Source organism: Triticum aestivum, chromosome 1B, assembly GCF_018294505.1.
Source record: "Triticum aestivum cultivar Chinese Spring chromosome 1B, IWGSC CS RefSeq v2.1, whole genome shotgun sequence".
Taxonomy (NCBI): domain Eukaryota; kingdom Viridiplantae; phylum Streptophyta; class Magnoliopsida; order Poales; family Poaceae; genus Triticum; species Triticum aestivum.
In genome coordinates this window covers 245,307,447-245,320,525 of record NC_057795.1, presented here as the reverse complement: position 1 = coordinate 245,320,525, position 13,079 = coordinate 245,307,447, and positions in this window count along the sequence as shown.

Below are 13,079 nucleotides of genomic sequence, written 5' to 3'. Positions count from 1 at the left end.
TCCTTGGCCGCCACCCCTTGCTCCTATATAAGTAGATCCATCTAGTAGCTTTTCCTGGGGGATTTGTTTAGTTAAAAGTTAGCCATTGCAACTTCGTGTACTTCGTTTGTGTCCAACGACCAGACCAAGACCGCTTACGGATCCCCACCATTATCAATACCTCATATATATTTGCAATATTCAGATTGCTTTATCATATTCTTGCTCGTTCTTCAATTGCTTGCAGGAATAGACCTTCGTGGTCAGGCTGACCGTGCTTCCGGCATCGTCAGTAACCTCAGGAGATTGGTTTAGCGATTGCTAAGGCGCAACGTCGTGCACGTTTGTAGTCGGATTGTCAAAGTCGTCTCCACCAAATCGATAGTTATCATCTCATCGAAAGATCGGGACCCTCGCCTCTATCATATTCTTATGTGTTTCTATTGCTGCTAACCATGCCAGGATCACAAGCCGACGAGATTGACTGGGAGAATTTATCGAACAAGGAGCTTCATGATAAGTTTCAGCAAATGATGACTGAACAGGTGCAAGATGTGCTGAATAATTTTGAAGAGGCCATGGAGAAGATCACTGGCCTTGAGAAGATGTTCGAAACAAAGCTCGATAACAAGTTTAATGAATTGCTCGCGCGTCTTCCACCACCACCACCCGCTGCACCTAACGCACCTCTCCAACAACAACAACAACGACTACCTCCACGTCGCGAAACAGACCTCCGCCGAGCAAGCCGTGTTCCTCTTGCGTTTGGCCAAACTGTTGGTGCTGCTGTTGATACTTCTGTGGCTCCTGCTGCTGATGCGGAGGAGGATGATTATGTGGGAGATTATGAGGATGAGGTTGATCAAAATCAGCACTACGTGCAGCCACCTGTACCACCACCAGCAGGTCGACCTCAGGTATATATTCGTAATGGTAGGCCTGCACCACCACCTCAGGTACGAGATGATGTCCATATTCCTAAACTGAAATTGAATATTCCACCATTTGAGGGTAGATATGTTCCTGATATATATCTTACTTGGGAGTTAGAAACTGAACAACGATTTACATGTTTACAATATCTTGAGGAGAGACGAGTTGTTGCTGCTGTTTGTGCTTTCACTAGTTTTGCATGTATATGGTGGTCTGAACATTGTAGATTATATCCTATTCCAACTACTTGGGCTGCTTTGAAAACTGCTATGCGTACGCGTTGGGTTCCACCATATTATCAACGTGAATTGCTTCAAAAATTGCAGCGTTTAAGACAAGGGAAAAATTCTGTAGAAGAATATTATCAGGAATTACAAACTGGCATGATTAGACGTGGTATTGTTGAGGAGAATGAAGCTATGCTTGCACGTTTTCTGGGTGGATTAAATAGAGAGATTCAGACCATTCTAGACTATAAGGAGTATACTAATATCACTCGTTTATTCCATCTTGCTTGTAAAGCTGAACGTGAAGTGCAGGATCGACAAGCATTGGGGCGAACTAACTTTTCTGCAGGCCGACCTTCATCATGGACACCACGTGCATCTTCCACTTCAACTGCACCAGCACCTCCATCCGGTGCCACCTCCAGCCGTGATACAAGAAAACAGGCACAACCACCATTATCTGCCAAGAGCGCACCTGCGGGGCCTGCACAGCGTTCTTCTTCTTCCATGGCATCAACAGGGCACACAAGTGATATTATTTGTCATCGTTGTAAGGGAGGAGGTCATTATGCGAGAGAATGCAAATCTCCGTGTGTGATGATTGCTACCGCGGATGGTGGATATGAGTCTGCTAGTGACTATGATGAGGAGACTTTGGCTCTTATTACACGTGAAGAACATGGTGGAGATGATTCTGATCATGAGACGCAATACATGGCTCCTGAAGACGCTGACAGGTATGAATGTTTAGTTGCTCAACGTGTTTTGAGTGTGTAGATCACACAAGCTGAGCAAAATCAGAGGCACAATTTGTTCCATACCAAGGGAGTTGTGAAGGAACGTTCTGTGCGCGTCATCATAGACGGAGGGAGCTGCAACAACTTGGCTAGCATAGAGATGGTGGAGAAGCTTTCTCTCACCACAAGACCACATCCACATCCTTACTACATCCAATGGTTCAACAACAGCAGCAAGGTTAAGGTAACACGTACTGTTCGTGTGCATTTTAGTATCTCTACATATGCTGATTATGTTGATTGTGATGTGGTACCTATGCAAGCATGTTCCTTATTACTTGGTAGACCATGGCAATTTGATAAAAATTCTGTACACCATGGTAGAAACAATCACTATACTCTTGTTCATAAGGATAAAAATATTACTTTGCTTCCTATGACTCCTGATTCCATTTTGAAAGATGATATTAATAGAGCTAATAAAGCAAAACAGGAGACGAATAAGAGTGAAAATCAGATTGTGGCAAAAGAATTTGAGCAACAAATGAAGCCTAATAATAAACCATCTAGTGTTGCTTCTGAAATTAAATTGAAAAGTGCATGTTTATTTGCCACCAAATCTGATATTGATGAGCTAGATTTCAGCAATTCTGTTTGCTATGCTTTTGTGTGCAAAGAGGCATTATTTTCATTCGAGGACGTGCCTTCCTCTTTGCCTTCTGCTGTCACTAACATTTTGCAGGAGTTCGCTGACGTCTTTCCACAAGACGTACCACCGGGATTACCGCCTATTCGAGGGATTGAGCATCAGATTGACTTAATTCCCGGTGCTTCACTGCCAAACCGTGCACCATACCGTACCAATCCAGAGCAGACGAAGGAGATTATGCGTCAAGTACAAGAGCTTCTCGACAAAGGTTATATACGTGAATCCCTTAGTCCATGTGCTGTTCCTATTATTCTAGTGCCGAAAAAGGATGGTACATCACGTATGTGTGTTGATTGTAGAGGCATTAATAATATTACTATTCGTTATCGTCATCCTATTCCTAGGCTAGATGATATGCTTGATGAATTGAGTGGCTCTACAATATTCTCCAAAGTTGATTTGCGTAGTGGATACCATCAAATTCGTATGAAATTGGGAGATGAATGGAAAACAGCATTCAAAACTAAGTTTGGATTATATGAGTGGTTAGTCATGCCTTTTGGGTTAACTAATGCACCTAGTACTTTCATGAGATTAATGAACGAAGTTTTACGTGCTTTCATTGGACGATTTGTGGTAGTTTACTTTGATGACATATTGATTTATAGCAGATCTTTGGAAGAACATTTGGAACATTTACGTGCTGTTTTTATTGCTCTACGTGATGCACGTTTGTTTGGTAACCTTGGGAAGTGCACCTTTTGCACCGACCGAGTATCTTTTCTTGGCTATGTTGTTACTCCACAGGGAATTGAAGTTGATAAAGCCAAGATTGAAGCTATTGAGAGTTGGCCGCAACCCAAAACGGTCACACAAGTGAGGAGTTTTCTTGGCCTCGCTGGATTCTATAGTCGTTTTGTGAGAGATTTCAGCACCATTGCTGCACCTCTCAATGAGCTTACAAAGAAAGATGTGCCTTTTCTTTGGGGTACCGCACAGGAAGAAGCCTTCTCGGTATTGAAAGATAAGTTGACACATGCTCCTTTACTCCAACTTCCTGATTTTAATAAGACTTTTGAGCTTGAATGTGATGCTAGTGGAATTGGATTAGGCGGTGTGTTATTACAAGATGGCAAACCTGTTGCATACTTTTCTGAAAAATTGAGTGGGCCTAGTCTGAATTATTCTACTTATGATAAAGAATTATATGCTCTCGTTCGGACTTTAGAAACATGGCAACATTATTTGTGGCCCAAAGAATTTGTTATACATTCTGATCATGAATCTTTGAAACATATTAAAAGTCAAGCTAAACTGAATCGTAGACATGCTAAATGGGTTGAATTCATTGAGACTTTTCCTTATGTCATTAAACACAAGAAGGGAAAAGAAAATGTTATTGCTGATGCATTGTCTCGCCGCTATATTATGCTTTCACAACTTGACTTCAAAATATTTGGTTTGGAGACCATCAAAGATCAATATGTGCATGATGCTGATTTTAAAGATGTAATGCAGAATTGTAAAGAAGGAAGAGTGTGGAACAAGTTTGTCGTTAACGATGGATTTGTGTTTCGTGCTAACAAGCTATGCATTCCAGCTAGCTCCGTTCGTCTTTTGTTGTTGCAGGAGGCGCATGGAGGAGGATTAATGGGACACTTTGGCGTGAAGAAGACGGAGGACGTACTTGCTACACATTTCTTTTGGCCAAAGATGAGACATCAATACCATTGTTACACCCACAGCCCCTACTGCTACATATACGGGACCTATTACTAGAGCTCGCGCACGCCAATTAAATTATCAGGTACTTTCGTTTCTTGGTAATGGTTATAATGTTCATGAGAATATGATGTTGCCTAAATTGGATACATTTGTTTTGCTTACAAATGAAGGGCCTAGCTTGGAGAAGGATGAACATTGGAGCAAGAACAAGCATGGAGATGATGCCATGCGCAAGGGGAACAAGAACGGAGTTACAAGTGATGATTTCAGGACTTTGAAGCCACCATAATGGGTGCATGAAGCCATGGACGAAATATACAAGATGCCACTTCATAAATTTCGTCCCGAGGCTATTATAGGTGCTGCGTCACCTTTTTATTGGGCCAGGCCCCTGTAATTTCGAAATACATAAGTATAGGCTATTTTTAGAGTCCGTATGTGTGGGGAAACAAGAGATAGGGTTGATTTCGGACCCCTCCACCAAGGGCCACGAAATTCCCCCTCTCTTCCTCCATATATACAACCCTTAGGGCACCGTTTAGACTTTGGGTTTTGTTTAGATTGAAAGTTCGCCATAGCTGCAACTTCGCGTACTTCGTTTGTGTTCAACGACCAGACAAAGGCGTCACAGAACCCCACCTTGATCAATAAAGCTTTCATCTTATATTCGCAATATCCAGATTGCAATCTCAGTTTCTTGCTTGTTCTTCGTTTGCTCGCAGGAAACAGACCCTCGTGGTCAGGTTGATCGTGCTCCGGCGTGGTCAATAACCTCTCGGAGTTGGTTTAGCGATTGCTAAGGCGCGACGCCCTCGCACGTTCGTAGTCGGATCGTCAAAGTCGACTTCCACCAAAGCGAAATCCATCATCTCATCGAAAGACGGGACACCTTTGCCTCTATCACTAGGCTAGACCGGACTAGAGACGCGAGCCTAGAACACTAATGAGGTCACGGCGTAGCACAACTAGCATCAATAAAGGATACTAAGTAGCTCTTGACAGCAAGATATAAGTGAAGATCACAACGGCAGTGAAGATAATGATGAAAAACAACTACCAAGCAGGATATACAACAATTCTCTCTCCAACTTTCCTCTTGAAAAGTTTGAGACAATTTTCTGATAAATTCTTTCAAAGAATGCTACTAACTCAAGCTTTCCAATGCAAAAAGAATCACTCAATTCCGAGTTGATATGAGGAGTCAAAGAATTCTAAAACTGGCCTGAAAAATTGGAACAAGTTGTGTTCACGAACTTCGGAGGGCAAAAAGACCTATTTAGAAGCCGATTTTGAGGTGTCAAATTTTGAACTAGCTTCTGCAACTATTTAGATTTGGCTCGTCTCTATCTTCAATTTGAGTACTCACGGAGCCAAAACTGACTTCGTATGAGGAAGATACACCTGTTTTACTGAACAGTGCGCAAAACAGATTCCAATCCGAATTCAGGTACGAGATTGATTCTAGATAGATCCAATTTTTTTTTCTTCTCTCTTTTTTTTCTCACGCCTTTTTTTCTTTTTCTTCTCCCTCTTTTTCTTTTTTTTCTTTCCTTTTTTCTCTCTTTTTTTTCTTTATCTTCTTTTTCTCCCTCTTCCCAAGACAAACTAGAAAAGATGCAGATTCGATCAAGCGAAGATGTGAGTGACCTCAACTATGATTATGACAATAAACAGTGCGTAGCACATGGTGGAAATTGGTGGATGGGATGGTGGACAGCAGATGGGATAATGATGCAGCGGCTGCGTGACTAATGTGAACAGAACTCGAAACTCTAAAGGAACTAGACACTAAGACCAGCAACTCGACACGGCGATGCAACCGATAATTCAATAATGCAAACAATGAAAAGAAAATTGCAAAGGCTCAGTCTGGCTAGAACAAAGGATGAATAGATCTAACTTTTCTTTTGTGGCTTTTTCTTGGACAATAGGTAAGAAAATAAATCTAATCTAGGAAAACTGGAAATTCTCATCGAGCAACCTGAAAACTGATACCACTTGATAGAGGCGGGGTGTCCCGATCTTTCGATGAGATGATAACTATCGATTTGGTGGAGACGACTTTGACGATCCGACTACAAACGTGCAACGACGTTGTGCCTTAGCAATCGCTAAACCAACTCCGAGAGGTTATTGACCACGCCGGAACACGATCAACCTGACCACGAAGGTCTATTCCTGCAAGCAATCGAAGAACAAGCAAGAATATGATAAAAGCAATCTGAATATCGCGAATATGTATGAAGTATTGATAATGGTGGGGATCCGAAAAGTGGTCTTGGTCTAGTCGTTGGACACAAACGAAGCACACGAAGTTGCAATGGCTAACTTTTAACTAAACAAATCCCAAGGAAAAGATACTAGATGGATCTACTTATATAGGAGCAAGGGGTGGCGGCCAAGGAGGTGGGAGGACGTCCCAAGGCAGCCTAAAACTAAAACTAGGTCGTACAAGGCCAATGGGCCCAAGTGGAGGTGATGTAACACCTTTGGACTTGTAGTTTGACTCGGATTCTGCTGCAGCATCAGATTGTTTCGTCCACAACTCAACGCTCCGGACGAATTTGAAGGTGATTCCAATTGGGTTGGAAAGTGCACGAAATCTAGTTTCCAACAAAAAAGAATCACCCAATTCGGAGTCCTATGAAAAACGTGTGTGCGTTTTGAGTCAGGTATGTCTGTGCAGTCCGAATCTGAATCCAGAACGTGAGAGACTTGGACTCTATCTTCTCTTGGGCCAAAAGTGACGTGAGAGAACTTTTTGGACAGTAAATAAACATCTCTTTCTTCCTTATCTTCATATGTGGATTGTACAAATGTCCCATATACCTGCAATTAGACAAAACACAAAAGTGTGTGAAGTATTTTTGTTCTGGATAACATAAATAGATTATTGAATAGTTTGCACTAGAAATCACCTGACAAATATGCATATATGCAATATTTTTGGTCATATCCAAGGTAGTCATGTCCTCATCATCCTCCCCTTCTTGAAAATAAAGCCGTCCTCGGCGTTGCTTAATCTGAAATGTGGCTAACAAAAGAGACAAGGTGTACATGTTGTATATGTATATGTCCTCATCACCAACGACCAGACCAAGACCGCTTACGGATCCCCACCTGATGCGGAGCATCCCACGTTCATCCCCATGTACACTCCGACTACTCTCCAAACCCCAAGTGGACATATGACGAGACCTCGAACATACGCCATTGGACACAAGGTGAACTCGCTCCTCTCCGAACCATCACTTTCTACATGTGAGATATGGCTACTACCTCCAACGTGTGTTCTATGCATGATCAGGTACTTGGAGGAAAGCCACAAAGCCACCACATCCAATGGAAGAGCTAGCGAGGACGCCAAGTACAAGGACCCAGAGAAGAAGCTGCGCGAAGCTACAGCCACCGGACGACCGGCCCAGCCCGGACGTCCGGACCCTGAGGACCCGAGCCGAATCCACGGACGACCGGAGCCACCGGACGTCCGACCTCTCTCCAGCGCCCGGACGACCGACGCCGACCGGACGTCCGACACCACCTGTCCAGAGCCAAAACGCCGGACGTCTGACATGCACCGGATGACCGGACTCTCGCGAGCCTCCGGACGTGCGGAACCTATCGGACGTCCGACGCCTGTGCGCTGCCATGTGTTGGGCCGCAGCCCATGTACCCCCTTCACTTACCCCTTCGTGGCCCTAGACTATATATACTCCTCCACCTCCTCCTAATTAGATTTAGCGTTGATTTAGCTGAAGTTAGAGATAGAGCTTCGCTCATCCATCGGATCTCCTCCTCGTGAGAGACCGCGGCCTCCTCGGAGAAGATCCTATCGGATTCAAGACCCCCTCGTGGGAAGATCCCTGATGAGGACATGACTACCTTAGATACGACCAAAAATATTGCATACATGCATATTTGTCAGGTGATTTCTAGTGCAAACTATTCAATAATCTATTTATGTTATCCAGAACAAAAATACTTCACACACTTTTGTGTTTTGTCTAATTGCAGGTGTATGGGATATTTGTACAATTCACATATGAAGATAAGGGAGAAAGAGATGTTTAAGTGTTGTTCAAAAAGTTCTCTCACGTCACTTTTGGGCCAAGAGAAGATAGAGTCCAAGTCTCTCACGTTCTGGATTCAGATTCGGACTGCACAGACATACCTGACTCAAAACTCCAACAACTTTTTCATACGGACTCCGAATTGGGTGATTCTTTTTTTGTTGGATTCTCTTTCCAGCCCAATTGGATTCACCTTCAAATTCGTCGGGAGCGCTGATAGAGGCAAAGGTGTCCCGTCTTTCGATGAGATGGTGGATTTCGCTTTGGTGGAAGTCGACTTTGACGATCCGACTACGAACGTGTGAGGACGTCGCGCCTTAGCAATCGCTAAACCAACTCCGAGAGGTTATTGACCACGCCGGAGCACGATCAACCTGACCACGAGGGTCTGTTTCCTGCGAGCAAACGAAGAACAAGCAAGAAACTAAGATTGCAATCTGGATATTGCGAATATAAGATGAAAGCTTTATTGATCAAGGTGGGGTTCTGTGACGCCTTTGTCTGGTCGTTGAACACAAACGAAGTACGTGAAGTTGCAGCTATGGCGAACTTTTAATCTAAACAAAACCCAAAGTCTAAACGATGCCCTAAGGGCTGTATATATGGAGGAAGAGGGGGGAATTTCGTGGCCCTTGGTGGAGGAGTCCGAAATCAACCCTATCTCTTGTTTCCCCACACATACGGACTCTAAAAATAGCCTATACTTATGTATTTCGAAATTACATGGGCCTGGCCCAATAATAAGGTGACGCAGCACCTAAAATAGCCTCGGAACGAGATTTATGAAGTGGCATCTTGTATATTTCGTCCAAGGCTTCATGCACCCATTATGGTGGCTTCAAAGTCCTGAATCATCACTTGTAACTCCGTTCTTGTTCCCCTTGCACATGCCATCATCTCCATGCTTGTTCTTGCTCCAATGTTCATCCTTCTCCAAGCTATGCCCTTCATTTGTAAGCAAAACAAATGTATCCAATTTAGGCAGCATCATATTCTCATGAACATTAGAATCATTACCAAGAAACGAAAGTACCTGGTAATTTAGTTGGCGTGCACGAGCTCTAGTAATTGGTCCAGTATGTATAGCAGCAGGGGTTGTGGGTGTAACAATTATATTGATGTCCTCATCATCCTCCCCTTCTTGAAATGAAGTCGTCCTCGACGGAAGTCCATCTTCCTCACCCAAATAAGGCTTCAAATCTGCAATGTTAAAAGTGGGACTAACCCCAAAATCTGCAGGCAGCTCAAGTTTATATGCATTATCATTTATTTTCTCTAACACCTTAAAGAGACCATCAGCACGTGGCATTAGCTTTGATTTGCGCAAATCAGGAAATCTATCCTTACGCAAATGTAACCAAACAAGATCTCCAGGTGCAAACACAACATGTTTTCTACCCTTATCTCCAGCAAGTTTATATTTAGCATTCATACGCTCAATGTTTTCCTTAGTTAACTCATGCATTTTTAAAATCAATTCAGCACGTTGTTTAGCATCAAAATTAACCTTCTCCGAAGATGGAAGAGGCAACAAATCAATAGGTGCACGAGGTAGGAAACCATACACAACTTCAAAAGGGCACATCTTAGTAGTAGAATGCAATGAACGATTATAAGCAAATTCAATATGAGGCAAGCATTCCTCCCACATTTTCTTATTATTCTTCAAAACAACCCTAAGCATAGTAGACAACGTTCTATTGACTACTTCAGTTTGTCCATCAGTTTGGGGGTGACAAGTAGTACTAAAAAGCAGTTTAGTCCCCAACTTAGCCCATAAACATCTCCAAAAGTGGCTAAGAAATTTAGTATCACGATATGAAACAATAGTATTTGGCACACCATGCAAGCGAATAATTTCACGAAAGAACAAATCAGCAACATTAACAGCATCATCGCTTTTATGACATGGTATAAAGTGTGCCATTTTCGAGAATCTATCCACGACAACAAATATGCTATCCCTCCCCGTCTTTGTTCGAGGTAAACCTAAAACAAAGTCCATAGATATATCCTCCCAAGGAACACTAGGTACAGGCAAAGGCATATATAAACCATGAGGATTGAGTCGTGACTTAGCTTTTTGACATGTAGTGCATCGAGCAATAAAACGCTCAACATCCCGATGAGGACATGACTACCTTGGATATGATCAAAAATATTGCATATATGCATATTTGTCAGGTGATTTCTAGTGCAAACTATTCAATAATCTATTTATGTTATGCAGAACAAAAATACTTCACACACTTTTATGTTTTGTCTAATTGCAGGTGTATGGGACATTTGTACAATCCACATATGAAGATAAGGAAGAAAGAGATGTTTATTTGCTGTCCAAAAAGTTCTCTCACGTCACTTTTGGCCCAAGAGAAGATAGAGTCCAAGTCTCTCACGTTCTGGATTCAGATTCGGACTGCACAGACATACCTGACTCAAAACGCTCACAAGTTTTTCATACGGACTCCGAATTGGGTGATTCTTTTTTTGTTGGAAACTAGATTTCGTGCACTTTCCAACCCAATTGGAATCACCTTCAAATTCTTCCGGAGCGTTGAGTTGTGGACGAAACAATCTGATGCTGCAGCAGAATCCGAGTCAAACTACAAGTCCAAAGGTGTTACATCACCTCCACTTGGGCCCATGAGCCTTGTACGACCTAGGGTTAGTTTTAGGCTGCCTTGGGACGTCCTCCCACCTCCTTGGCCGCCACCCCTTGCTCCTATATAAGTAGATCCATCTAGTAGCTTTTTCCTTGGGATTTGTTTAGTTAAAAGTTAGCCATTGCAACTTCGTGTACTTCGTTTGTGTCCAACGACCAGACCAAGACCGCTTACGGATCCCCACCATTATCAATACTTCATATATATTTGCAATATTCAGATTGCTTTTATCATATTCTTGCTCGTTCTTCGATTGCTTGCAGGAATAGACCTTCGTGGTCAGGTTGATCGTGCTCCGGCGTGGTCAATAACCTCAGGAGATTGGTTTAGCGATTGCTAAGGCGCAACGTCGTGCACGTTCGTAGTCGGATCGTCAAAGTTGGCTCCACCAAATCGATAGTTATCATCTCATTGAAAGATCGGGACACCCCCGCCTCTATCAAGTGGTATCAGTTTTCAGGTTGCTCGGTGAGAATTTCTAGTTTTCCAAGATTAGATTTATTTTCTTACCTATTGTCCAAGAAAAATCCACAAAAAAAGAGTTAGATCTATTCATCCTTTGTCCAAGCCAGTCTGAGCCTTTGCAATTTTCTTTTCATTGCTTGCATAGTTGAATTATCGGTTGCATCGTCGTGTCGAGTTGCTGGTCTTAGTGTCTAGGTCGTTTAGAGTTTCGAGTTCTATTCACATTAGTCACATCGCCGCTGCATCGTTATCCCTTCCGCTGTCCACCACCCATCCATCAATTTCCTCCACGTGCTACCCACCGTTCATTGTCATAATCATAGTTGAGATCGTTCCCATCTTTGCTTGATCCAATCTACATCTTATCTAGTTTGTTTTGGAAAGAGGGAGAGAGAAAAAAAAGATAGAGAAAAAAACGAGAGAAAAAAAGTAAAAAAAAAAAGTTAGAGAAAAAAAAAAGAAAGGAAAAGAAAAAAAAGTGTAAGAAAAAAAAGAGAGGAGAAAAAAAACAAAATTCGGATCTATCTAGACTCAAATCTCGTAGTTCGGATTGGAATCTGTTTTGTGCACTGTTTAGTAAAACAGGCATAACTTCCTCATATGAAGTCTGTTTTGGCTCCGCGAGTACTCAAATGAAAGCTAGTGATGAGCCGCATCTAAATAGTTGCAGAAGCTAGTTCAGTATTTGGCACCTCAACATCAGCTTCTAAATAGGTCTACTGCTATTGTGATCTTCACTTATGTCTTGCTGTCCAGAGCTACTTCATATCCTTTATTGATGCTAGTTGTGCTACGACGTGACCTCATTAGTGTTCTAGGCTCGCGTCTCTATTTTGGTCTAGCCTAGGACAAGCACAGTACCGTCGTTGAGCGTTTATTCAACATTGCATCTTTGAATTGATTATTGCTAATCTTTTGCTACCATATATAGCCAACCCAGCTCCACATATTTCTACACCGTGTATACGTACGCTCCCCTGGCAATCGCTTTACTCAATATTCGGAGTTACTTGACACCGCTGGTTGCCGATCACCGCCTGCTGCATGGTAAGAACTTGTAAGACATTGATATTTGCTTTACTGTGAGCGTTTTACCACCACATCCTAGTAGTTATAGGAACATTATTTTTGGGTTTTGTTTCTTGTTCTACTAATCATGACAGGATCCAGAGTCAATTCATGGGCTTTGTCGATCGCGGGAGACGTGCCACCACCTTTGCAAATACCACAACCGTCACGAGAGGTGCACAAACATCCAAATGAACATGATCAGGTTAATGTATCAATACCACCATTTAATGGCCGTTTTAAACCTGCTTTATATATTGAATGGGAGTTCGACATAAAAAATATATTTGCTTCCCATAATTTCGATGAACATAAAAAGGTTAAGGTTGCGGTTGGTTCTTTCACTGGTTATGCTTTGGTTTGGTGGAGTGAATATTGTCGGTTACACCCTGATTATATACCTACTACTTGGGATGATTTGAAACTTGCCATGCGACATACTTTCGTCCCTGCTTATTATACTCGTGACATGATTAAGAAGTTGCAACACTTAAAACAAGGTAGTGAAACTGTAACAAAATATTATGATGATTTACAAACTACCTTGTTGCATTCCTCTTTAG